Genomic DNA, 25,316 nt, shown 5'->3' with positions numbered 1-25,316 from the left:
AAGTGTTTGGAGCTCTTTGTAAGATAGATGCACGCAGCAGGAAGCTGAGCTGAAAGCGGCGCTTTGCAAAAAAAAAGAAGAAGAAGACGCAGAGGAAGAAAAAGCATGGCCTTGAGGTAGAGCGGCTTCAGTGGTGCCGACTGCAGCACGCCGTGTTCCTGAGAAGCCTTCACGACTCGCAGAGCTTCACGCTGAGGATTTCTGCTCGCCTCGATGCAGAGCCGCATCACAAGCGCATTACGCCGTGTGGCTCAGGTGGAACTCGCACCGGCAGCTGTTCCAGAGACGCAGTAAGCTGAACCTGCTTAAATGAAACATTTGAGCAGGTTTTTTAAGGGAAACCTCGCAAAGTCTGATATTCCAGCATCGACGTGGATACTCATGACGTCGACCCACGCGTCAGAGTTCACCCGGAGGACGACACCCTTTCATCAACATCCGTCCTCAGGGGGAAATAATGGGGATAAAGACGTTTGAAACCACACTCACCAAGCAGCGACCCTTCAGGCACTCCAGGCCAATGGATGCAACCTGTTGGACGATGAAACGCGAGCAGAGCGGGACTAACGGGGGGGGCTTCCTCCGGGACTCTCTTCGGCGGATGGATTGTACAGCCAAAGCCCAGAGGGTGAAGCTCCGCTGTCACCGCCTACCACGACCCCTGCTACGGGCAGAGAGGAAACCGTGTGACAGCGTCTGCAACAGCCGTGGTTACCACGACAACAGCAAAGACACTGGGCAAAAAGGAGCGCCAGTAACCAGAGGACAAATTTAACCTCAAACGATGGAAAAGGGGGATTCAGCATGTGACATACGGTAATTTAATGTATTATTATGAACAACGTTTTGCTCGTTTCTAATTTCCTGTCAGGAGTGAATCTGTGTGTGAAATGATTGAACTGTTATTATTTAATCATTAATAGTGAGGTCAAGCAGGCGTAAAGATGACACCACCACGCAGACTCCTCTTCAAAGGTCTTTCCCCCCCTCGTCACCGGGGTGGTGCTTCCTGCCTGAGTGTTTCTGACAGGAAACAGGCGGGAAAAAAACGTGCACCAGATGTCACAAACCATCCACGTGTGCACGGACACCGACAGACGGGCCGTGTAACTTGTGTCTTCAGACTGACAGAAGCACACACATGATACTGTGTACAAAAAGCCCATACTACCCAACGCACACACACACACACACACAAGCATATCACGCCGTCGCCAGAGGGCAACGTCAACAAATGGCTGCTCAGAACAACAAGCCTCCGCTGTCTGAAATGCCACGAGATACGCAGGCGAAGGCGGGAGGGAGGCGAGGAGCAAAGAGAAAGCGAGACAGAGGAAACCGGTAGAAAGACGTAGTTACATTTCTGCAAAGTAACTTACTTTGATTCCAAATGCAAGGAGGAGGGGGGCCGTTTTCGAGCCAATCGGACTCAACTCAGGTGGGTCTCTAGTGAGCGAGAGACAAGCGAAGACATTTTTTGTCCATTTACTTACTCCCAGATGCATTGTGGTGGGGGGGGGGTTTTCTGATCAGTGGCGACACGCCGCCGATGTGCACAAGCAGATTTGATGTAATACAAACATTAATCTGCTGAATGAGCTTCCATCCGCCACCATGTTCAGTCAGCAGTAAAAAAAAAAAGTCCCGAACACTGTACAACAGCCTTGGAGTTTAGCATGTAATTACCTCAGCAGCAGCAGCCTCCACAAAGCTGCCTGTCTCAGCAGCACAGCAACCCCCCCCCCCCTCCCCCCTGTCCCCTCCCCCCTCCCCACACACACAGACGAAATGGCCTGAGAAAGCTTTCCATATTGCCGGCTGGAATGTGGACGGAGGACATCGTGCGCTGCGTCTCCTTCCTAAAATGTGGAGCCTGCTTCTCTAATATGGACGAGAACCTCCTTCATCAGCGAGCGGGTCGTGATGTTCCCTGGTTTTCAGCCACTTTGTACATGATTTGAACAGATTATATTAAATGGAAGTAAGAGTTCGTTAGTAATTCAATGTTTAGAGATAGTGTAAACAAGTCATATTTCTATTACCTTTTTATCCTGCCGTTAAAACATCTTGTTCAAATAACTGGATTTATTCACAGGTACTTTTATGTAGTTGCAGAGGCTTTGGGTATCAGCCGATAACTTGGTATCGATCGGACCCCAGTGTGTAATTAATAAGCCGCACGCCTCACTGCGTAGAAGAACCCAGGACCGTTATTTTATGCTTGAATTTAACTTTGCTTTGCAAATACAAATGTACGGGACTGGGTTGTGTATTAGAAGAAAAAAAAAGAATTCGATGAGCTCATTAGTCCAAAATGACTTTGATGGCTCCATTCCTCCCGAACCCCAAACCGCTCCGTAATGAGGCCCCCGGACCTCTTCTCCGGATTTCACATTGAGATGAGGAAACAGAATGTTTGCAGTTGGTAAAAGAAACGGTCGAAAGTCTTATACGATCACGGAGCGTCCAAATATCCAACAATGACCAAAGGGCATGTCTCAGACGAGAGCTGAAGCTGTCACGTTGGCATCTGTGGCGCGTTGACGTCGTGCATCGAGTAACGTGCCAGAAAACTCGTCCGCTGCCTTTGAGCAGCTCCCTTGTCAGAATGGTTGATTTCATTTGCTTGGCGCAAGTTAGTAAATAAAGTTGCAGAGAACACATGGTTCTTCTGTTTATTCAAACATGTGCCCCCCCCCCCCTCTACCCCCCCCCCCCCCGTTGCCACTCAAAGCCAAAAAAGTTCTGACTTCATTCAACCAAACACATTACTTTTCTGTAATATTTTTTAACAATTTTTTTCAAAAAGAAATTCGGCCCAATATTTTTTAACTTTTTTTTCAAAATTCAAAATTTGTATTCAGAATTTTCAAAACATTTTTTGAATCAGCATATTTTTACTTTTAGAAGAAAAAAAAGAGAAAAATGTCAACCTAAAATATGCAGAATATTTCTTGTGAAAACATTTTTCGACTTGACATGTTCTCCTTCTGGTTTTTAATTTGTTTGAAGGAATAACAGGATGTCACGCTGATTCAGCTGAAACATCTGGTTGGAAAGATAGAAAGCGGGGTAGGTCACAGCTGGCTGATGCCACGCTATCAACAGCCACACAGCTTTTTAACGGCAGGGATTTTGAAGCATGTGTAAATCTCCATCGTTCCGCCATTACACAGTACATGATCCTTTTCACCAGATCCAAGTCATTTAATCAGTTCCCTTTATAATTTTAATCGGTCCAATGATGAAAATTAATTGAAACTTGTGAACTAAAATGTCAATATTCATGGTTTTTCTATTATAACCACCTTTAACGAGCTTCCTCTGGCTACGGGGGGTGTGTGAGAGCATTTCACAATGAACACAAAATTCTGTATTTTCAGAATTTGTTGTTTGGGAACCTTTTGTTCTTTCCACCCGTGCACCACGAGTTAGTAAAGAACTTCTGTTTCGGTTTCTGTTGCTGGGTGAAAATTCTGACCTTTACATTTAAAGTTTCTTATTCGCTCACTGAAAAACCACCAAAGGACTAAGTCATCCAACAATAATGTGTGTGTGTGTGTGTGTGTGTGATGTAATTGCCAGCGACACATTAAGCTGTAGGGAACCAGCAGAGTCATGATGTGCAGCCTCATACGGTGTGGAGGTAATGTGACAGATCTCAGTGCGTGCACACCACACACACACACAATGACAAAGTGGCACACACACACACACACGTATGCATAGACGGCGCAACGCGTCACACACCTGTCAAACAATCCTGCTTAGATGTGCATGTCTTGCGCTGATGTGCCACTGAGTAACTCTGTATATTTAGATCCGGTTGATTCTCTTACATCGACGATGTGATCGTTGGGGGACAAAGGCGGACCAAATTGGGTAATCCCCGGTCATGTGACACAGTTACACTTACCTCCTGGGCTTCACGGTTCCACTTCATTTATCTACTGAACTGAACGTTGTGTGAAGCTTTTACCTTTCGACAAAAGAACATACTGGAACTCACGTGAACTGAGGACAGCTGTTTGCCGGGTGCAGGGGTTGCCGTTAGCGACAGCGTGAGCTCCATGCAAGCGGGGGGGTGGCTTAGTGTCACTTTAGTGTCTGTATCAGTGTATGCCTCTGAGTCACAAGGGCGTCTGTCGGCTGCCACTCGAGGTGGAACTGCATCCGGCAGCGGTGGAGCGTCCCCCCCCCCCCCCCCCCTCTCGACGTCCTGCCGGCTCCACGGCATCAGGAAGCACTCGTCTCTCCTTTCTTTCCTCCTAAACACCCCCCCTCCCTACCCTCCCTCGTCTCATTCCGTTTGATGGTGTTACCACTCTGTCAAGGCCGCATGACTCTGCGTTATTACTCTAAGCCTTCTTCTCCCTCCTCGGTCTTCTTCTCCCTCCTCGGCCTTTAGCCCTCGCCGGTCCAGCCGGCGAGGCCCCGACCCGCCGGCCTGGGAAGAAAGTCTTTGTAATCCGGCGCCAGGCGAAAGAGGAAAGATGATTGGAAACAACGGAGGGGAAAGTGAAAGGCGAGCGGGGGGGGGAGATGTCTGCGTGGGAAAGTGTCGGCTTTTCATTGACGGCAGATGAAAACGTTGATGTCGAACACGACGCGGACTCACGAGTGGCCGCGGGGGGCAATGATTATCCAGGTCATCGGTTCATGTTTCACACAGGAGGCAATAATTAAGCCGCACACACACACACACACACACCTAAACCCGCAGATAGATGTTAAGCTTGTAACTCATCTTCAAAGGGGGGGTTGTGTTGTGTTTTTCCGCTTTGACTTCAAGTTGTCTAAGTGCTATTTTTCCTCCTGCTGTCTTATTATTTTTCTGTCACTGTTTCTGCTCCGTTTAAAATTCAAATGCATGCAATATGGCATTTTTTGCAGCACCCTCAGCTCGTCTGTTGTACTTTTGTGTTCTCACAGATCACCTGTCAATCAAATGGCATGGGAGGTATAGTGACAAACACATCACTTCCTACGCAGAGAATGTAGTGACTTGGTCACATGTCAGTGCTAGAGAACATTTTTCATGTTTTTGGATTTATTAAATAATGTATTGTCATTTGTTGAAGAGTACAGTAAAAACATAATGCAATTTGCAAAGAAGTGAATGAAAATACGAAAAAATTGAAAAATAAACAAGACACGGAGAGACATAAGAATGATTATGAAATGAAATAATGAAAACCAGTGGTGTACAACAACGCTACATTTTAGACATAATGTCCACGGATGTGAATTATTTCATCTCTGTCATCCTGCTACCATTCTGTTCCCGTTCTGCACATGAGCCATCTGCTTGCTTCCCCGGCTGAGAACAGCAATCTGAGAAATAGGTCAAGACCATACAGCTCCATGCAAAAATGAAGATGATGCGTAAATAAAAAAAAGAAATGTCCAAAAACTGTGGTTTTATACCTGATGTTAAACACATAGAAGTAGATGCTGTGTTTGTTGGGGGCTATTTCTCCTCTGTCACAAAGGGGCCCACTTCATCTAATTTACTGTACCTTCATCTAACTCACTGTACCTTTATCATCTAACTCATTGTACCTTTATCATCTAACTCACTGTATTTTTATCATCTAACTCACTGTACCTTCATCTAACTCACTGTACCTTTATCATCTAACTCACTGTACCTTTATCTACCTCACTGTATCTTTATTATCTAACTCACTGTACCTTCATCTAACTCACTGTACCTTTATCATCTAACTCACTGTACCTTTATCATCTAACTCACTGTATCTTTATTATCTAACTCACTGTACCTTCATCTAACTCACTGTACCGTCATCTATCTCACTGTACCTTCATCTAACTCACTGTACCGTCATCTAACTCACTGTACCTTCATCTTACTCACTGTACATTCATCTAACGCACTGTACCGTCATCTAACTCACTGTGCCTTTATCTAACTCACTGTACCTTCATCTAACTCACTGTACCTTTATCATCTAACTCACTGTACCTTTATCATCTAACTCACTGTATCTTTATCATCTAACTCACTGTACCTTCATCTAACTCACTGTACCTTTATCATCTAACTCACTGTACCTTTATCATCTAACTCACTGTATCTTTATTATCTAACTCACTGTACATTAATCTAACGCACTGTACCGTCATCTAACTCACTGTGCCTTTATCTAACTCACTGTACCTTTATCTAAATCACTGTACATTCATCTAACGCACTGTACCTTTATCTAGCTCATTGTACCTTCATCTAATTCACTGTACCTTTATCTAACTCACTGTACCTTCATCTAACTCACTGTACCTTCATCTAACTCACTGTACCTGTCGGCCGGATTGAGCTCTGAGCGTCCGTGGGTCACTTAGTTAGTTCTCTCCTTGGGTTCCACTCAGAGGATTCTCGCTTGGCTGCTGGTGTTGGCGTCAGAAAAATAGCACACATGGTCACATGCACACTGAGAAACAGGCCAAAAGAAACATCCACACAGCCCACGAAGACATTTCAGACAAAGGTCAGCTTTCGTTTGTTTTAAAACGCTGTGACCTTTCAGGAGCTGGAAGTGCATGTCTGCGCCTTGCTTTGGATTTGTTTTAAAGGGATAAAATATGGATGATATGCTTGGGATTGTGTGAGCAGAGGATGACTCAGATTGTACCACTGTGTGAGTGTGAGTGTGTGTGTGTCCTCGCCAAGGTCTGAGCGGGCTTTGAAAAGGGAACAAGAGAGACAACGAGCAAGTAGAAGAAACAGGCAACAATGTATGACAGAGCAATGTGCAGAACGTTTTAAGTGAGAACTAACTGGAGCTATTGGCTCGTTCAAAGCTGCTATTTGCAACCCGCACTTCCTGTCACGCAGGGACATGCATTGAGTTATACCCGTCTAATTAAATGTCCGATTGGTCCGTGAGATTCGCCATGGTTCAATAAACTGAAAGTGAGAAAAGAGGGATATGTTATCATCTCAGATTTCAGCATTCGCCCTCCCGCAAGATCGATGCTGTCTCTGAGGAGCAGTGACAAGTAGATTCAATTATTTTGATCTCTATCTTTTCCCTCTCTATTAGACACACACACAAATGCTCACACACACACACTGCCTAAAGCCTAGTTTTTGCTTCTGTGTTGTCAGAGAAACGCAATAACACGCACACGCAAGAGCCCCTTTTCACTCCTTCTGGTGCGCTGCGCTGAATTTTTCTAGACTAGCGTCAAAAGCTACGCGAGCCTCACGCAGCCCGCAAGGCTGTTATTCGTCTGCTAACTCCATCCTTTCCTGAGTCTCACATTTCCAGATTTCATAGCACAATTCCGCTAAGACTTCACGAGACAATGGCTCAGATTGAAGAGCTTTTGTCGAAAGAAATCCGTAAATACGACGACTGATACAACCCGTCATTGGCGGACTGTAAGGACGCAGGGAACACATAGTACACATAGTACACGTAGTAATAATACTGGGTTTAGCTGCTGGATTGTTCCGATTGGCCCCACCATGCATAATAAGTACACACTACAAGTGTAATATACCTGACTAGAGCATTTGTCTCACTGTGGGGGGATTAATTCACATGCGCGCTGTGTTTTCGAGGTTTCACTTTGGCTTGATGAGAGGTTATTGCTTTGCTTTCTTGCACTCAGAAGGGTACTGACCCTGAAACAGATTAATGAAACAAGACTCAGCTCTGTGGGGAAAACGGATTGTGAAGCGGATGGAAGCCGAAGTCCACGGGCTGGTTGTTTTGATCCGTCGCAGCGGCAGTGAAATAAATGAACGATTGGCCTAAAGGAGCCAGAAGCGTTTATGATGTTGTGAACAGGGCTGTTGGTGTATTGGCTTCACGGCGTATGTTTCAAAGGTAAAAGCAAGACAACATTACAGGTACCGCATGTCTGGTCCTAAGACCAAAGACCATGACCAATGGGGTGATGGGGGCAAATGGAGTAGTGTGATGCACTGCAAGGTTGGTGGTTTGAATCCCGGCTGCCTCATGTGCCATGTCGAAGTGTCCCTGAGCAGGACACCTAGGCATGGGTTAGACATGAGATGTAATGTAAAGACAAACTACAGGATGAGCTGGAACTTTTACTCAATCAGGGATCTTTCATCATATCTCCTCATGGGCGGGACGCGACTTGTAGCTGAAGTCACCAGCACCGGTTTGTCCTCCGCAGAGGAGACGCATTAGCTGAGACAAGGCCCGCTCGCGTCGCCCCTGGAACCTTCATCAGCACCGCTTGGCGCTCACGCTCCACTCGTCCAAGCAACTTGTTCCTGCCATGGCGGCCTTTGATGTGGTAAGCAGGGCGCCGCTGTCAGATGATAAAAGTCATGGGAAAGGGAGAGAGGAGCAGAAGAGCGATTGATGGAGAGAGAGAGAGAGAGAGAGAGGCCTGCAGGGAGGGAATGGGGGAGAGGGGCGAGAGGAGAGGAGACATTTAGGGGGGAGGGCAGGTTGAAGGTAGAAATGAGTTTGGCCATCACATAAAAGCAGACCTTTCAGGGTTAGCTATCTCTCAAAGCACCTGGTCAGGAGCGGGAGGAGAGAGAGAAGAGGGAGATATGAGGGAGGAAGTGGGGGGGGGGGGGGTAGTGCACCAATGGATGACCTTTAAAAACCGCTAGCATTCTTTAGTTTACACAGAGCCGAATTATATGAAAGAAAAGAGTAGCTTAGAGACATGAAGTATTTTATGTAGTTCATTTTATTTTGCATTTCAGTCATTTAAATAAAATAAAAAGGAGATTAAAACAATTCTAAATGCTTCCTCCGCCCCTTAAATACAATAAAGAATGTTCAACATATGAAGCAAGTTACACTATATACATGCTGCATGATTTTAATATAGTACAAAAACACATGAAAAATGTCAATGAGGAAACGTTTACTCCAGAGTTACAGTGTTGTAATTAAAGCATCAAACTGTTGTGCGGATCAGGTAGAACTTTGCAGTGAAATGATGAACTCTGACTATCTTCAAGTTCCACGAGGCCCGGCTTGAAAGTGATAAAAGTTCTGCAGAAGGGTTCTGTCGAGTCAACCGGTTGGAAGTAATCCTGCACGGCTGGTGGAGGCGAGCTGCTCTTTGACCATGCACACTCCCAGGTGGAAAACACGGAAAGATAAAGAATAATGAAAAGAAGCAACAGGCGGCTAAAGTGCGCGTGTGCGTCTGTAGCTAAAGAGATTAACCGAAGGGCGCGCGTGTGTGTGTGTGTGTGGAAAGAGCAAAAAAGCAGGGACGGGGGGGAGAAGGTTAGGCAGCTATTTGACAACTCAAGGTCCAGTTATCTCCTGAGACAGCCGGTATAAAGTCAGGCTGACGGCACCGAGGACGCCGTGCGTTGAATGAAGAGATCCCGCGTTCGCTGTGAAGTCACCGCACAATCGTCAACGCCTTTGTTCTCCACTGCAAAAAGCACGCTTTCAGCGTGTTATGTAAGTTAAAAATGTTGAAGACCATTATGATCAGCAGTATAGCAGTCATGGCTTCTGTCCCCATCCTTCGTACAGGCAGAGCTCCTTTTGCAACTGGACAGAATCAAGTGGAACCAGTTCTGCAGGATGGACCGTTTTGGGGACCGTTTGCTCTTCGTTGCAAAGTAGCTTCTGGAGTGAGGAGGACTTCAGAAGAGTTTGATGATACACCGCTGTTAAAATGTGAAATAGTCGCGGCGGTTCCGTTCTCCCATTAGAGAAAGTTAGAGGAGAGAAAAAACTCTGAACTGAAGCCGAGGTTAAAAATAGGTGAAACTCTAAAACAGCTGCATCCTACTCTTCCCAAAATGAAACTTAATATCCATTATTTTTTTGAAAACTTAAAATAACGCCGCGGTGGCTGCGGATAACCGGTGACATCATCACGGCTAAGTTGCTCCGGAGGCCGAAAACAAAACGTTGTTATCGGCCGCGATGAGTAAACTGACCTTTGTGTGCAAAATTGGTGGAGTCTCCAGCGCTGATTGCTAAGCCTATCAGACACACACACGCACAAACAAACAAACGCACACTCAATCAGTGTCTCTGGTGCCTTTCGTGCTCAAATATTCGATTCAGAATTTTGCTCCCTCATTGTGGGGAGGGAGAATGTGATTCAACATCCAGCGTGATGAAGTGTGAAATCTGCGAAACACTAAGTGCACAGTGATCCATAATGAATCATCAGTGTACTCAGGAAGGAAGAGAAAAAAATGAGAGAAAGAGGTAGAGCGTCGAAGGAGGGCGAGAGAGGGGAAGGGAGAAGGCATCGAGGGGGGGGGGGGGGGTAAAAGCAGAGGGGAGGAGCACAGATGGAGAGGAGGGAAGGGGGGGGGGAAGTGAAGGAATGTTTGCTGTAAGGATTGAGAAGTGCTGCAGTTTAATTAATCATGGAGAACAATGGTTTACACACACACACACACACACACGCACGCACTAATGCACCGTGGGAAACAAACAGGTGAGGCCCGATGAAGAAGTGATGAGAGGCAGTTTTGAAACGATGACATGAAAATCTATACGGCCCCGGAGCTCGGGTGATTAACCCCTGCGACCTCCCACCCCCCCCCCCCCCCCCCCCGCCTCGCTTGTTCCCAGGCCGACGCAGCTAATTGAATGCAGGAGCGCTGCCTACACGCCACACATGCTAAGTGCTTCCGTCGGAGTGGGAGAGAAAGAAGAGGAAAAACTAAAAAAAAAAATACAACAGCTAGCGCGGACATACGCGGTCATTGGGTGCTTTTTTTGGTAATTTTTTTGTTCATTTATGTTCATTAATAAGTGCCAATGTAAAATCTCATGTATATATATATATATATACAGTATAAACATTTGTCTAACTACAGCAGGAAAGCTACTTTGTAACAGGCGACGGTGGGAAGATGATAAAAGAGCTTTTTATGTGCTATTTGGAGGTGTGGAAGCGGGACATCTTATTGTGAAAGGTCAGAATTGGTTTCCCGGATATGTTAGCAGCATTAATGGTTATTTTGGCGAACCAATATTTCATTTGCAACTGATTCAGTTCACGATGACGATGGGCGGGGCTACAGCACTTCACCGGCGTTAGCTTGCTTCTGCCGACTCCGGTTAAGAACATTTTAACTTTCATAATTAAAACAGTATTTGGCCCGTAACGGAAAGGTAAGGAGGAGTCTCTGGACACCTCCATGCATCCATATGTTCACAAGCATGTCGGGTGTCTTTTTATGTGTTCATCTACGCTCTCAGGTCAGATCCCAGACAGTATTGATCGACATATTGAGCAGATTATCAATAAACATGCAGATGTCACCCTAACAATTCAGAAACACGTTGCTCGGAACGTTTCCAACTCATCAGTATCAATCACTGCCTTCGTGGTCTCACTTTCTGCAATAAATAACTGCCTCTCCATTTTGTAGTTCTGCCAAAACCCAAAGCACTCTTTTCCTTCCACACTCAAATTATCTCTTTTATCTTTACTGTCATTTCTAAATTGTAACCTTTGCTTTTTCCATGTTTCCATTTTACTATTGTTCTATAATTCTCCTACATCGTTCCACCTCATTGTCTCCTTCCCTTTTTTCGTCCTACGAAATGAACAAATCCATTAAATTGGGCCTGTAATAATAGGGGCCATCAAAATTTGTTTCTCTCACAGTATTCTTTAACGTTCAATATTTTCCATTTCTTTTTTGAAGAATATTCAAAAGTAAGCTCTTACAATCTTACAAAACATCATTTCATAACCATCAAGTTGTTACTTCATTCTCTGTAATTGTACTCTTTGGGACACTGCTTTCAAGGTTTCCTTTTCATCTCCAACAAAGAGCCACGATTCAAGGTGTTTGTGATCATTTACAAATCTTAAAAACATGCACAATGTGTTTAGAGCCCAATGCTCGTTCCAACCAATAACAATGCAGAATCCCTCTCTTCTCCTAAAATGTTCCTCAATTTCTGTTCGCATTCAAAAAGAAAAGAACATTTAGTATCGACACAGGAGTAAGAAGAAGGAAGCGAGACGCGTGTAAGCGAACCTTTGGTTGATCCCGAGACCTCCGCTGCAGGATGAGAGCACCGTAGGAGTGAGTAAAACGAGAAAACACCATGAATAATCAGCCAGTCACGCTGTTTTCAACCTTCTCTCATGTAGCCATAGGAGGCTCAAAACAACAAATACACACACACATGATTAAACATGTATTAAAGGACCCCCCTCCACAGTGATGTAATACAGCGCTATAATAATAAAGGATTCATTTCCACCTAAAAGGCCCATCTCCATCACGTGGACGTATGAGATTACATTCAATAAATCACAATAACTCGGAGGAGAGGAGGCACATCTCTCACAGTAATTGTCGGCTAGTTGTTAGGTTGATGCAACAAAACTCCCCTCTTGTTTCCGACTCTTTGAGTGCGTGATGAAAGCTATGACATCACGCCACTATGCAGTGCTCACATGAAGCAACCCAAAAAAGAAAACGGAGTACTTTTCCGTGCGACGCAAACACAAAACAGGCTGTGAAATAAAAAAATTAAAAAAGAGCCGTAATTGATTTTGAAGCAAGCACCCGTCGCCCGGGTTGGAGGATGGCGCCCCCGGGGGAAGCTCGCCGTTAAGAGAAACAGAGGAGACGCGGTTTGGCAGAGACGGGAGAATTTACCAAAGGGGAGCAGGGGGGGGGGGGGGGGGGGGGGGACCAGAGGGGAGTCTGGGTAAACGGATGCAGGCCTTGAGGAGGAAAAGAGGGCTGCAGTGATGATGAGGGGGATGAAGGTTACAGCAGAGGGGAGGTAAGAGATAGGAGGCACACACACACACACACACACAAACACACAGAAAAACATGTTTAAAATAGAAGGGCTGTCAATAGATTTAATTAGAATAAATAGAATTAACTCATTAATCGCACATTTTGGCGATTAATCAATGTTGTTGTTACAATGTTGTTTTAATGAATGTTTGGTTTTCTTCTAAAGACGAAACGTGTATTTCGGTTTGTATAATTGTTAATGTTACACAAAACTACACACATTTGATCCTCTTGGAGGCAGAATTCCACCGAGTGGAACATGTTGAACACGTTGAACTAGCGACTCTTCTTACATTCAGCCAGGACGTCTTCTGACCACGGTCTTTTGGGGACACAGTGGATTTGATTTTAAAAAATGTGTGTGTGAGAGAGAGAGAGAGAGAGAGAGAGAGAGAGAGCTGCCGTTGCCTCCAGCCGCCATCGGAGCGAGCTCGGCGAATGACGTGTGTCTCCATGTTTGTTTGCATCACTGGCCATGTTGTGGGGTACGAGTGATGTCGTTTGTCGTACTGTACGTGTCGTGCACGCGCTTTAATGACTCACTAATGACTTGTTTTTTTCGTGACGTGTGCTTGAGCATATGCCCTTGAGTTCTTGCATCAGTGTGTTGCTGCACAGCTCTACGCTCTCGCCTGTGTGTTCCTGACATTGGGTTGATTGTGTGTGTGTGTGTGTGTGTGTGTGTGAGTGTTGGGATAAAAGCACGGTTCACAATATTTTGTGTGTGAGCGAGGAAGAAACTTAAAACCTGGTTCATTTCCACCTCACACTCCTGTCCTGGACAAATGCAGCTAAATACATGCAACTTTTGATGCATATGCACACAGACACACACACACACATGTATATTTGCAATCTCTATCTGTCAATACATCCATTACATGGAAGAAGGTAGGGAAAACTACAGTAAGTAAATTGCTCAGGAGAGCACACTAGTCACTTTGGATGTGTGTGTGTGTTGTGTGTGTGCGTGTGTTGTGCGTGTGTGTGTTGTGTGCACAGGCCCAACCACGGCCCCATACATCACGCCCGTCAGACCCGCGCGGACCTTTAACGTTGATCAATCTCGATCTCAATCACCGGGCCTCCGCTATCAAAGCGACGAACTTTGCGTTGCGCCAATCAAAACGGAGAGTGGGCGGGGCATGGCGTGAGGCGTCCAATCGGAGCGGGCGCACGACGCCGGGGGCAGCAGAGGACCGCTGCTGCACTGCCAGGAAAGGAAAGTGGAAGTGTGTGTGTCCTGCAGGCCCGGTTCATCCAATCACTCGCCATCAGAGCTTCTGTCAGTCGGCCAAGAGAAGCCGCCGTCCACGGCGCCGTGAAAGAAGCACGACATGAATCAGTCAGAGGATTGGTACTCACAGCATTAACATAATAATCAGCAAAATACTGACTTATTGTCTTCAAACGACGTCACCGTTCAACTGTTTGAATTTACTTTTTGGGAGAAGGGTCAGAGGTGAACGACACTGGCCCTTTAAGGCCACCTCCTCATTAATTAGTGCTTCATTAAAGGTCATCCAGCCCACTGCAGGCCGTGAGTACAGGAGACTCCCATCCAGACGAACACATCGTTGTGCCGAGTCTCCCGATGTCTCCTCCCTCCTCCTTTTCTGTTCCGAGTGATTTATCTACTCTTTGTTTTTCCCTCCGTCTCCTATCTGTCCCTCTTTCCTTCCTTCATTAATTACGCTGATTCTCTCCTCCCTCCGTCTCCGAGGCTGGATCATTATTTACCATCTCGACCCCTCTACCCTCCTCTTCTTGGTCTTTATTTAGAACGCGGCCTTTCCCCTGTTACGCTACGGCCTGTTTCACACTCGCCATATTCAACTCTAAAGGTCCTGAACTCTTGACTCCTTCATCCTTTTCCCCTGCTCCCTCAAACTCCCACTTGTTACTCCTCATTCCCTCCTCCATGTCCCCCCCCCCCCCTTGTCCCTTTCTTTCTGGCCCGCGAGTCGGCTCCATCGCAGTTCGACGGGGACGGCGGAGACGATGATTCTGCGTCGCCGCGTCGAGGGGGACGTCTGATGTGAGGCGACGAGGGGACGACAGAGTGGGAGATAAGTGATGAGAGAGGAAGTGAAAGGAATGAGGCGACGGATAAATGACGGGGGGGGGCAGGAGGGGGGGGGTATAAACGGTTAGGGAAGGGACGCGGAAAGGAGGATTTCGAGGAGTAGAAAAAGGACGGACGGACGGCGTGATTGACAGCAGGAGGAAGGAGGCGGGACGAAGCGTATGTTCCATCATCCGCCGACTTTTCCCTTGACCCAATCCGCTCCCCCTTTTGCCGCAAAATGGCCGCGCCGCGCGTGTTTGTGTGTTTTAACAGAGACGTTAAAAGCAGACTGTTTACAAACGGTTGTGATGATGAAGTGTGCGGATCCTCAGCGTTAGTGCTACTCAGAATAATGCCCGAGGATGCATCCAGACATCCTAAGTGCCACTGCCATCCATCACTCTGATGGGCTCTTTAAATGTGTGTGTGAGTCTGTAAGTGTGTGTAAGTGTGTGTGTGTGGTGTAGGTCTGCGTCCCCGAAGCCGGGTTTTAAGTTTGTGTGCAAGTCTGTGGCTGCAGTCAAGTCTAAATGTTGGTTATTCCTGTCCCGGGAAATGAAGCTTTGTAAAGATAATCAATGCGATGATTGATGATAAGTGGGTGATATTAGTCTTAAAGTATCTCCTCTTTCCCTTTGTCTCTCTACACGTCGCACACACACCGTGTCGACTGGAGTCTCTGTGAAGAGCACTTTGTGGTCCATTCACTTCAACGATACATGAGTGTAGTTTGATGTGTGTTCATTAAGAAGAGAAGAGCCATTTCTAAATCTTCTCAAGGCTCGACTGTGGCACCAGAGGTCGGATCCCTCCCCAGAAACCCCCTCCGGCTGCGGCTCCATCCTCTCAGGCCTCCTGCAGCCCCCCCCCCCCCCCCCCCCACTCCGCCTGGAGCCCACTATGGGGGGGCGGGGGGCTGTGTTGTAGTGCCAGGCTCGCTGGAGGGAGGATCAGCAGGAACCTAGGATTCCTCGGGGAAGACCGTCTGTGGTGAGGGTGGGGGGGGGGGGGGGGGGGGCTTACTCTAAAAAAATGCGGATTGTTAATGCTGTTTAGTCCAGATTGTGACGCTGTGCTTTAGTCCATAATGTTGTGGAATATTTCAATAAAACTAGGTGGGGAGAAGAGAATGATTTGTTTCAACGTCTAATAAGAAAAACCAGGGTCTTGATGAATGATCAAAGCTGAAAAAGTCCATTTATTGCTTGTAAGCAGGAGGTCAAATACACAAAGACGTATTAGGGTGCTTTGTGCGGTCAAAACACTGAGCTTTTATACACATCCTCAGCGGCACATATGAAATATTGCAAACCAAGTTGAGATAAGAACCAAGGTTAAGAGGGGAGGGTCACAGAGTTCTTTTGTCCGAGCGTGTTTGACTGCCCTCCTTTCATCCTACGTGTCACTCTGCTCACAATAATCACTCAAGTTATAACATATTTCACCATTACAATAATTACACAGAACATCCCGCATACAGTAAAGAGCCAAACCCGGTGCCTGCAGTAAAAAGCACCTCCACCTGAGCCGCGTTAACGGAGACAGCGTTTAATAAGTCCATCACGTTGGGTGAATGACGGATTGGTGCTCGCACACAGCTGAGCACACCTCCTCCGCCCCACTCGGCAGGCGGTGACATAACGCAGCCTGCCCACCTGCAACGAGAAGTGAGCTGTGTCTCCAATTAGCCGTCCCGTAGGCCTCTGGTGGTCCAATTAGACGGGAAGAACCAGCAGTGCTTTTTGCAAATGTTAGCCCCCTAATCACGCGTGAAGCCATTTTGAAAACATGCCTTGCTTTCTTTTTTGATATTCGATATTACCCGCTACCCTTTCTACGCAGGATGTAATCCAACCACCCAAACTTACTTGGTGTGAGATTTGTGTCTCATTAAGGTTCAGTAGCTTATGGATGTTTCCAAGAGATTAAAAAAAAAGAGCCGACAAGAGATCCAGTGTCCGGTAAACGAACCCAAACCCCACAGACAGACATTCCAAATTTCCACTCTGGACCTAAATCCTCTCCTTCCTCCAGGCTTTGGGTCCCTCTCTCCTCTTCCACTCCACTTTTCTCCCCCGTCCTTCACTTCCTTCCCTCCTTCACCCGTTCCCTCCCTCCTCCCTCCCTCCTCTCCATGACCCAGTTTTTCGAGCAGCAGCCAACGCAGACATCTGGGCTTTGGCTCACGTGCACGAGAAGGCATGACACCTCTGCCGATGGGGGGGTGGGGGAAGCATGTGATAGGTTGCAAAGAAGTGCTAATTCGAGGGAGTGAGAGAAGGGAGAAAGTCGACACACGCATGCAGCGAGTCGTGCACAGCTCCATGCGGTGGGTTAGCGGCCGTTAGCTGTTAGCTCCCAGAGCTAGCGATGGTTAGCTACTGCGAGATGATTAGTGCAGATGATCGCAGGGGGAACTCGTGGAGGGGGGGGGGGGGGGGGGGTTGAAGATGTGTGTCCTAAAGGGCAAGACAAAGTGACCTCACAGTGTGATTAACAACACTCTTCTCATCCTTCCCGGTTTCCTTGGCGTTATCTTCACCTTTGAGCATCCCTGATGCATGACTTGCATGTGGGTCAAATCTGTCTCCCACCTGCATGTATTATAAATGTCCTGTTTAACGAGGTTTCAGGCTGAAGCTTATCTGGAATGAGACACTGCGAAGGCGAAGATAGTTCATCACCGGGTTGGAGACAGATGAAGGGTAGTAAAATACAATCCTGGCATAATTCAGCTGACAAAAAGACAGATTATTGCTCCTCTCGCCCAGATCCAATTTAATGCTGTTTTCTACTTGATTCCCTTTCGGTGCCCCTCCTCCTCCTCTCTTCTTGTCCCTCACATCATTTCTTGTCCTCCTTTTTATTGACGGACTTATTTCCCTTATCCGAGTTCTCCCCCTTTTTACCTTCTCTTATCTCCTTCCCCCCCTCTTCGGCTCACCGTCTTGCTCCCGTCACTCGCCTCCTTGTTAATGTTCCATCCCTTTTATCCCCTTTGTATTTTCCTTTTAATATCTCCCTCCTATCTCCTCTCACTTTCATTTTAACACTGGATCCTGTTAATCTCCTGCCATTCGTCACAGAAGCCCTTTTCCTTGGGACTCCTTGTGCTCTTTGGACATTGCCAACCTTTCCTTAAAGGTTTCCAGTTTCCAGGTAGTTATTGTATTCAACTTCATAATTGATTTACTGACTTGTGCCGTTAGAATACTTCCTGTATATTGGCTGCAGGTATGAATTGCTTTCTAAAAGCTGAAGTCTGAGGGCACTTTGTTATTTGTTCCTGCCATCGTCATGTTAACCCATCTCATCATGGTCAGACCCCCTCTGTGTCCCTGAGGTCACAGTAGCTGCAGAAAAAAAAGGTGACCTCGCAGCTGATGGAAACGTACGGTGGGTTTTTAATGGTGCGTTTGGTCATGTGACATGTTTGTGCCTGAGTGGGTGAGGCGGAGCGCGTAACAGGAAGAGTTGAACGCACAGGCGGCCCGGATCGCCATCTGGTCCCGTTGAAACCGGTCAGAATGAAATGCAGGCGGTTCCTCTCCGAGCCGACGCGATCCGGTCGTGGCGCCGACTTCTTACACCCAAAAAAAAAAAAAGGCCGGCTGGCAGAAGGACATTCGTTGGTCCACTTCCCCGAGTCAGGGAGTGAGAAATATGACCTTCTAAAGCAAATGTTGAACTTTACACATCGGCGAAGAGATGATGGAAAATAACAACAAAAACTGGTTTCCTCCACGCTTAAATTGTTTGTACAATCTCATTTTCGTATGTTTAAAAAAAAAAAAAACTATGAATAACAATATAGTATAATATGTCAAAAAAGTATGATAGAATGTCATGCTTTAATTTAAAAATACAGTTAAAAAAATGTTGAAAAAAGCTTTTATTATAGTGTGTAAAAAAGGGAAAAAACGGTTGATTGTAGAAAATCAAAAAAAGGGAAGAAAAAGCATATGATGCCAAAAAGATTATAAAAAAATAATGATATTGTCAGTCGAAGAAAATTCACAAACACGGAACAAGAAACGTCATTCTACAATTTAAAAACAAAAGTTAAAGTACTGTATGTCCATTTTATATCATATTATAGTATTTCCCAAGGTTAGTAAAGTGTGATTAATGTAAGAAAATGTACAGTATCTGATGAATGTTTATTTGAAACAATCACTATAAAGCAATATGTAAATAAGAATTCATAGGGGTGTGCTTCATCAAGTTAAATCAGTGTGAACATGAATGAATGAACTGTGAAAAAAACAACACGAAGGATAGAGTGAAGAACATCAGTCTCCTAATTAAACATGAAAGGACGTCCCGTGGACAAAGGGACAAGGAGCCTCGCGTGACTGCTGCAGGTGCAGGTGCATTCTTATCTGAGAAGAGGACAGGAGGAGAAACAGAGTCCCCAGAACACACACACACAAACACAGACAAACACACACAAACAAACACACACACGCGGCGGGGAACAAAACGCGAAAAAGCGTGAGCCAGCGATTTTCTTCTTCCAGAGCAAATGAATGTGTGTCTGCGGATGAAAGATGCAGCAGAGCGTTGGCTGAGTGACAGCGAGAGAGTGCGCGCTCCCCTTGAGTGCTACAAAAGACCGAGCTCGAGCTCTTCTCAGACCGGGGGGGGGGGGGGAGGAGAGGAGGCGAGGAGAGGAGGCGAGGAGAGGAGGCCAGGTGAGGGAAGGTCGCGGCCTGTGAGTGCTGGACGTTTCCGAGGGTTTCGCTTGTTTCCAATCAGACGCACAAACAAAGGCCCCCGCAGAGAGAGTGTTTGTGTGTGTGTACTCCCCCCCCCCCCCCCCTTTGCTGTAGCCGCGGGCCGTGTTCTCACCCGGCTCCTACGTTGAGGCGGATCACAACGCCGAACAAACACGAGCGGCGCACGCAGCCCACATTAAGCGCAGTCTGTCCCGAGGGCGAGGCCGAAGGCGCCGACATCACCCCACCCCGCCGCCGCCCCCCCCCCCCCCCCCCCCCCCGTAACTCCCCCTGCGCGGCGCTTACTGTGAGTGCAGCAGCCTGTCTGAGTGTGTAGCTGCAGCTTGCCTGTTGGCACAAACACAGTGCATTAAGCACAGTGGTCCAAGTGGCTTGTTTTTTCTGGAGCAAAGCGCTCAGTCTGACATGAGATTCATTGCAGTGGATCTACCGAGAGGGAAGGACACGACGTATGGACACCCCCTCCCCCCCCCTCCCTGGATCCACATAATCCAGGAGGCGGCCGAACGGGTCGGTGGACCCGGCGATGAGAAGGAGGCGTTTTCTTGGGATGACTTGTGCTTGACGTGGGAGTGTGAAGGAGTCTGTGACGAGACCTCGGTTACATAACAGGGTGTGAAACAAGCGCACGGTTCAGAGGGGGGGGGGGCGTTCGGCCATTTTGCTTCTCACCTTTTCCTCCGTCTGCAGGTCGAGACATCGCCGCCGCCCTCCCTCGTTTTTTGGGAAGGAGGGCGGTGAGGAAACGCATCCTGTGGTCCCTCATCTGCTGGTGTATTTTCTCTGTAAGAACACCAGAAGAGCCAGAAGGACTCTTCCCCTGCTCGCTGACTCATGAATGCGAAAATAGTTTTTCACAACCTGCATTTCATTTGAAGGTTTAAAAGGATAATAACACAGGGGGGGGGGGGGGTGTTATTAGTTCGGTCCAACTGCCCTTCCGGCTGTGCCTGCTAATGGACCATTTGGAGATACTGTAAAAGATGATAAAAGCGATATAGCTGAAGATTAAAGAAGTCGTTTTCTCCCCTTTAGAAGAAGCAATTTACTCTTATTAATCCCCTGAACAGGATGAATTTGTACGTCCACTGTGCTTCACCTGCAGGTTCCCTGCAAAGAGGAAGAAGTGTGGGGGGGTGAGGGGGGGGGGGGGCAGGGGGGGTGAAGGCAGTCCATAGAGAGATGATGCCATTTTTATCACAATCATACTTAACTACTTCTCACTAGGTCATTCAGACATCATGTCCTGTCTTTTCCTTGGATATTTTTAAAAACATTTCTGAAGGAGGGGACGGGACGGGACGGCGGGGGGGGGGGGGGGGGGGTCGCCGGGGGACGCGTCCTAAAAACGCCAGAGGGGATCTGCGACTCGAATCAGATGTTTCAGCCACATGAAGTGCTTCCATTGCTCTTTGATCACATGTATATCTTCCATAATAACGTTCTATTCCAGAGACAGAGCAGGGACAGGGACGGATCAGGGACAGGGACGGATCAGGGACAGGGACGGATCAGGGACAGGGATGCCACTTGTTTTCCTCTCCGTATCCCTTTCTCTCTGCCTGCGTCAGATGGGATTCGTGTACCTGATCTATTTGGGAGAGCGAGGCCACAGCGGAGACTGAGGCACTGCGACACATCCTGCAGGCGGGGGCCCCTGTTTAAAAAAACAAACTAAAGAAACAACGGATGTACACACACACAAACACGCACGCTCACGCACATTTTAAGAGCTTTGTAGATATTGTGTGTGGCATAACTGGTTCATCCACCGCACACGATATTCTCTCATGCACCATCTGCAAGGAGTGAGTGGAACAAATGACGCGTTTTAATCAACGTCTTTGACGTGCATCTCAGCTACCTGGAGAGGATCCACCTGTATGCAGCGTTATGCACCTGTATGCACCTGTATGCAGGTGTATGTACCTCTATGCACCTGTATGCAGCTGTATGTACCTCTATGCACCTGTATGCAGCTGTCTTATTAACTTACTGCTTTCAGGGCAGAGAGAGACTGGTGGAATCACTGAGGCTCGGCTGTACCCACGCGGCTGTTATCTATAACATCGCAGAGGTAAGACACAGAAAGATAAGGGCTGAAGCAAAAGACGGGAGGGGAGATGAAAGGAAGAGTGTGTGTACGTTTGTGTGTGTGTGTGTCTGTTTGTGTAGCAGCCAGCAGGCAAAAGATCTGAATGGCTGTCCCAGATACCCAAATAAGTCTGCTCACATAATTCTACTTCACAATTGCTTAAGTCAGCAGCGATGAGATACACAGTCACACGAGCGCACACACACACACACACACACACACACATGCATACCCCTGTGTGCATACACAATTAGCCTTGTAGATGATTCTCTCAGCTTCATCATCTGCCACTCTCCTCCTGCCTGCTTCATCTGCCTGTGTATCACTGGCTGTAATGTGGTTAGTTGAGACCGATTGCTACAGTCAAACCACCGCACACACACACACACACACACACACGCACACAGACACAGATGGAGAGCGAGACACTTAGGTCTCTCTCAACCTTTTCACACATTATGAAGTGAAAGATTACGATAGACCCACAGCGTATGGTTCCCGGAGCACTTATGACTTACATTGTCTGCTGTTGCTCTGTATTTTTGTTGTTGTGTGTTTGTGTGTCGGTGTTGGTGCACGCCGGCGTGTGGCGTCCCGTGGAGGCAGACTGATCTACAGCGGGCGTTCTCTGATTGTGTTATTTAAGAGCTTTCGCGTGCAAACATTTTCACCGATGATACACACACACACAGACACACACAGACACAGCCAATTAAAACCTCGGTCTCCCCGCGCTATTCCGCAATCAAGCTAGATATTTTTAATCAAACCTGAGTGCTCACATATCCGCACACCTGCTCACTTCCCCTATGACACACACACACACACACACACAGACACACACACACACGCATGGTTTCAGTGATATGAAAACAGACTACGAGTGTAGAAACAAGTGATTAACCTGTTTGTGATTAGCCTGAATCATAGTTAGCCTCGAGTGCGTCTCGTTTATCACCGTTGGGGAGGGGGGGGGGGGGGGGGCGAGGAACACAAGGTGGTTTTAAGGCCGGGTTTTAACGTGATTCCACTTCAGATCTGCGTTGGATCTGCTTCAGGCCCGAGATCTGCAGCCGGCTGACGGAAGATCCCCAGTGGAGACGCCCCCACCTCATCTGTTCTACTCCCCCCCCCCCCCCCCCCACTCCCCCTCGAGCCGCCCTGGACGCGGCCTCCTCGGTGGGAGGCGGTCGGAGGGCGCAGCGGGGTGGCGGACCGCGTGGGCGACAGCAGCCGTTCCCCCGCCATCCAGCGAAAAAAAAAAAACCCAAAAGGAACCAGACGGATGACATCATCCCGACCAGCAATGAGGAAAAGGGACATTTGCGACGTGACATCACCACGGTACGGACAGGGTTCTGTTAGCACACGACAACGGAGACACACAACGAGACACCTGTGGTGATTTGTGCACCCGAGAGGTCGAGCTCTCATGCTACAAGCTACACAAAAGACAGATGGGCTGAAAGTACAACAACCCTCCCCCCTGAAAAAAAACTTTTCTTTCATTCAATGTGTTTCAGCACAGCTGTAGTTTGTCTTCCAAACGCACACACACACACACAGAGACACACACACACACAGACACAGATGCTCGCCTACATGGGGCGGTTGTTGCATGTTTTGTTGCCCGCCGGCTCTTTTCCTCCCTCTGTTCTCGTCCTCCTCCAACGGGAAGGAAAAAAAAAAGAAAATTATTTTTCATCATCGACGTTCTGAATCCGGTGAAGAACCATTGGACAAACTTCTTCAACTCAAACAAACCATGTGACCATGAGGTCACGTGACCGCACGTCACAGGGTGGGGGGGAGACAACCCTCCTGGAGGTTTGGGGCCGTCACAAAAGGAGCAGCATTCCCAGACCTACAGACTCACCGAGCAAAAGACGATGTCCATGTGGTCGATGTGATCCATGTGGTCGATGTGGTCGATGTGGTCGATGTGGTCGATGTGGTCGATGTGATCCATGTGGTCGATGTGGTCGATGTGATCGATGTGATCGATGTGGTCGATGTGGTCGATGTGGTCGATGGGATCCATGTGGTCGATGTGATCCATGTGGTCGATGTGGTCGATGTGGTCGATGTGATCCATGTGGTCGATGCGGTCGATGTGGTCGATGGGATCCATGTGGTCGATGGGATCCATGTGGTCGATGTGATCCATGTGGTCGATGGGATCCATGTGGTCGATGGGATCCATGTGGTCGATGTGATCCATGTGGTCGATGGGATCCATGTGGTCGATGGGATCCATGTGGTCGATGTGATCCATGTGGTCGATATGGTCGATGTGGTCGATGTGGTCGATGTGATCCATGTGGTCGATGTGGTCGATGTGATCGATGTGATCGATGTGGTCGATGTGGTCGATGTGGTCGATGGGATCCATGTGGTCGATGTGATCCATGTGGTCGATGTGGTCGATGTGGTCGATGTGATCCATGTGGTCGATGCGGTCGATGTGGTCGATGGGATCCATGTGGTCGATGGGATCCATGTGGTCGATGTGATCCATGTGGTCGATGGGATCCATGTGGTCGATGGGATCCATGTGATCGATGTGGTCGATGGGATCCATGTGGTCGATGTGATCCATGTGGTCGATGTGGTCGATGGGATCCATGTGGTCGATGTGATCCATGTGGTCGATGTGTTCGATGTGGTCGATGTGGTCGATGTGATCCATGTGGTCGATGTGGTCGATGTGGTCGATGTGGTCGATGTGATCCATGTGGTCGATGCGGTCGATGTGGTCGATGGGATCCATGTGGTCGATGGGATCCATGTGGTCGATGGGATCCATGTGGTCGATGGGATCCATGTGGTCGATGGGATCCATGTGGTCGATGTGATCCATGTGGTCGATATGGTCGATGTGGTCGATGTGGTCGATGTGATCCATGTGGTCGATGTGGTCGATGTGATCGATGTGATCGATGTGGTCGATGTGGTCGATGTGGTCGATGGGATCCATGTGGTCGATGTGATCCATGTGGTCGATGTGGTCGATGTGGTCGATGTGGTCGATGGGATCCATGTGGTCGATGGGATCCATGTGGTCGATGTGATCCATGTGGTCGATGGGATCCATGTGGTCGATGGGATCCATGTGATCGATGTGGTCGATGGGATCCATGTGGTCGATGTGATCCATGTGGTCGATGTGGTCGATGGGATCCATGTGGTCGATGTGATCCATGTGGTCGATGTGTTCGATGTGGTCGATGTGGTCGATGTGATCCATGTGGTCGATGTGATCCATGTGGTCGATGGGATCCATGTGGTCGATGTGATCCATGTGGTCGATGGGATCCATGTGGTCGATGGGATCCATGTGGTCGATGGGATCCATGTGATCGATGTGATCCATGTGGTCGATGTGATCCATGTGGTCGATGTGGTCGATGGGATCCATGTGGTCGATGTGATCCATGTGGTCGATGTGTTCGATGTGGTCGATGTGGTCGATGTGATCCATGTGGTCGATGTGATCCATGTGGTCGATGTGATCCATGTGGTCGATGGGATCCATGTGGTCGATGTGATCCATGTGGTCAATGTGATCCATGTGGTCGATGGGATCCATGTGGTCGATGTGATCCATGTGGTCGATGGGATCCATGTGGTCGATGG

Source organism: Pungitius pungitius, chromosome 12, assembly GCF_949316345.1.
Source record: "Pungitius pungitius chromosome 12, fPunPun2.1, whole genome shotgun sequence".
NCBI lineage: Eukaryota > Metazoa > Chordata > Actinopteri > Perciformes > Gasterosteidae > Pungitius > Pungitius pungitius.
Note: the sequence above shows the minus strand (reverse complement) of the source record.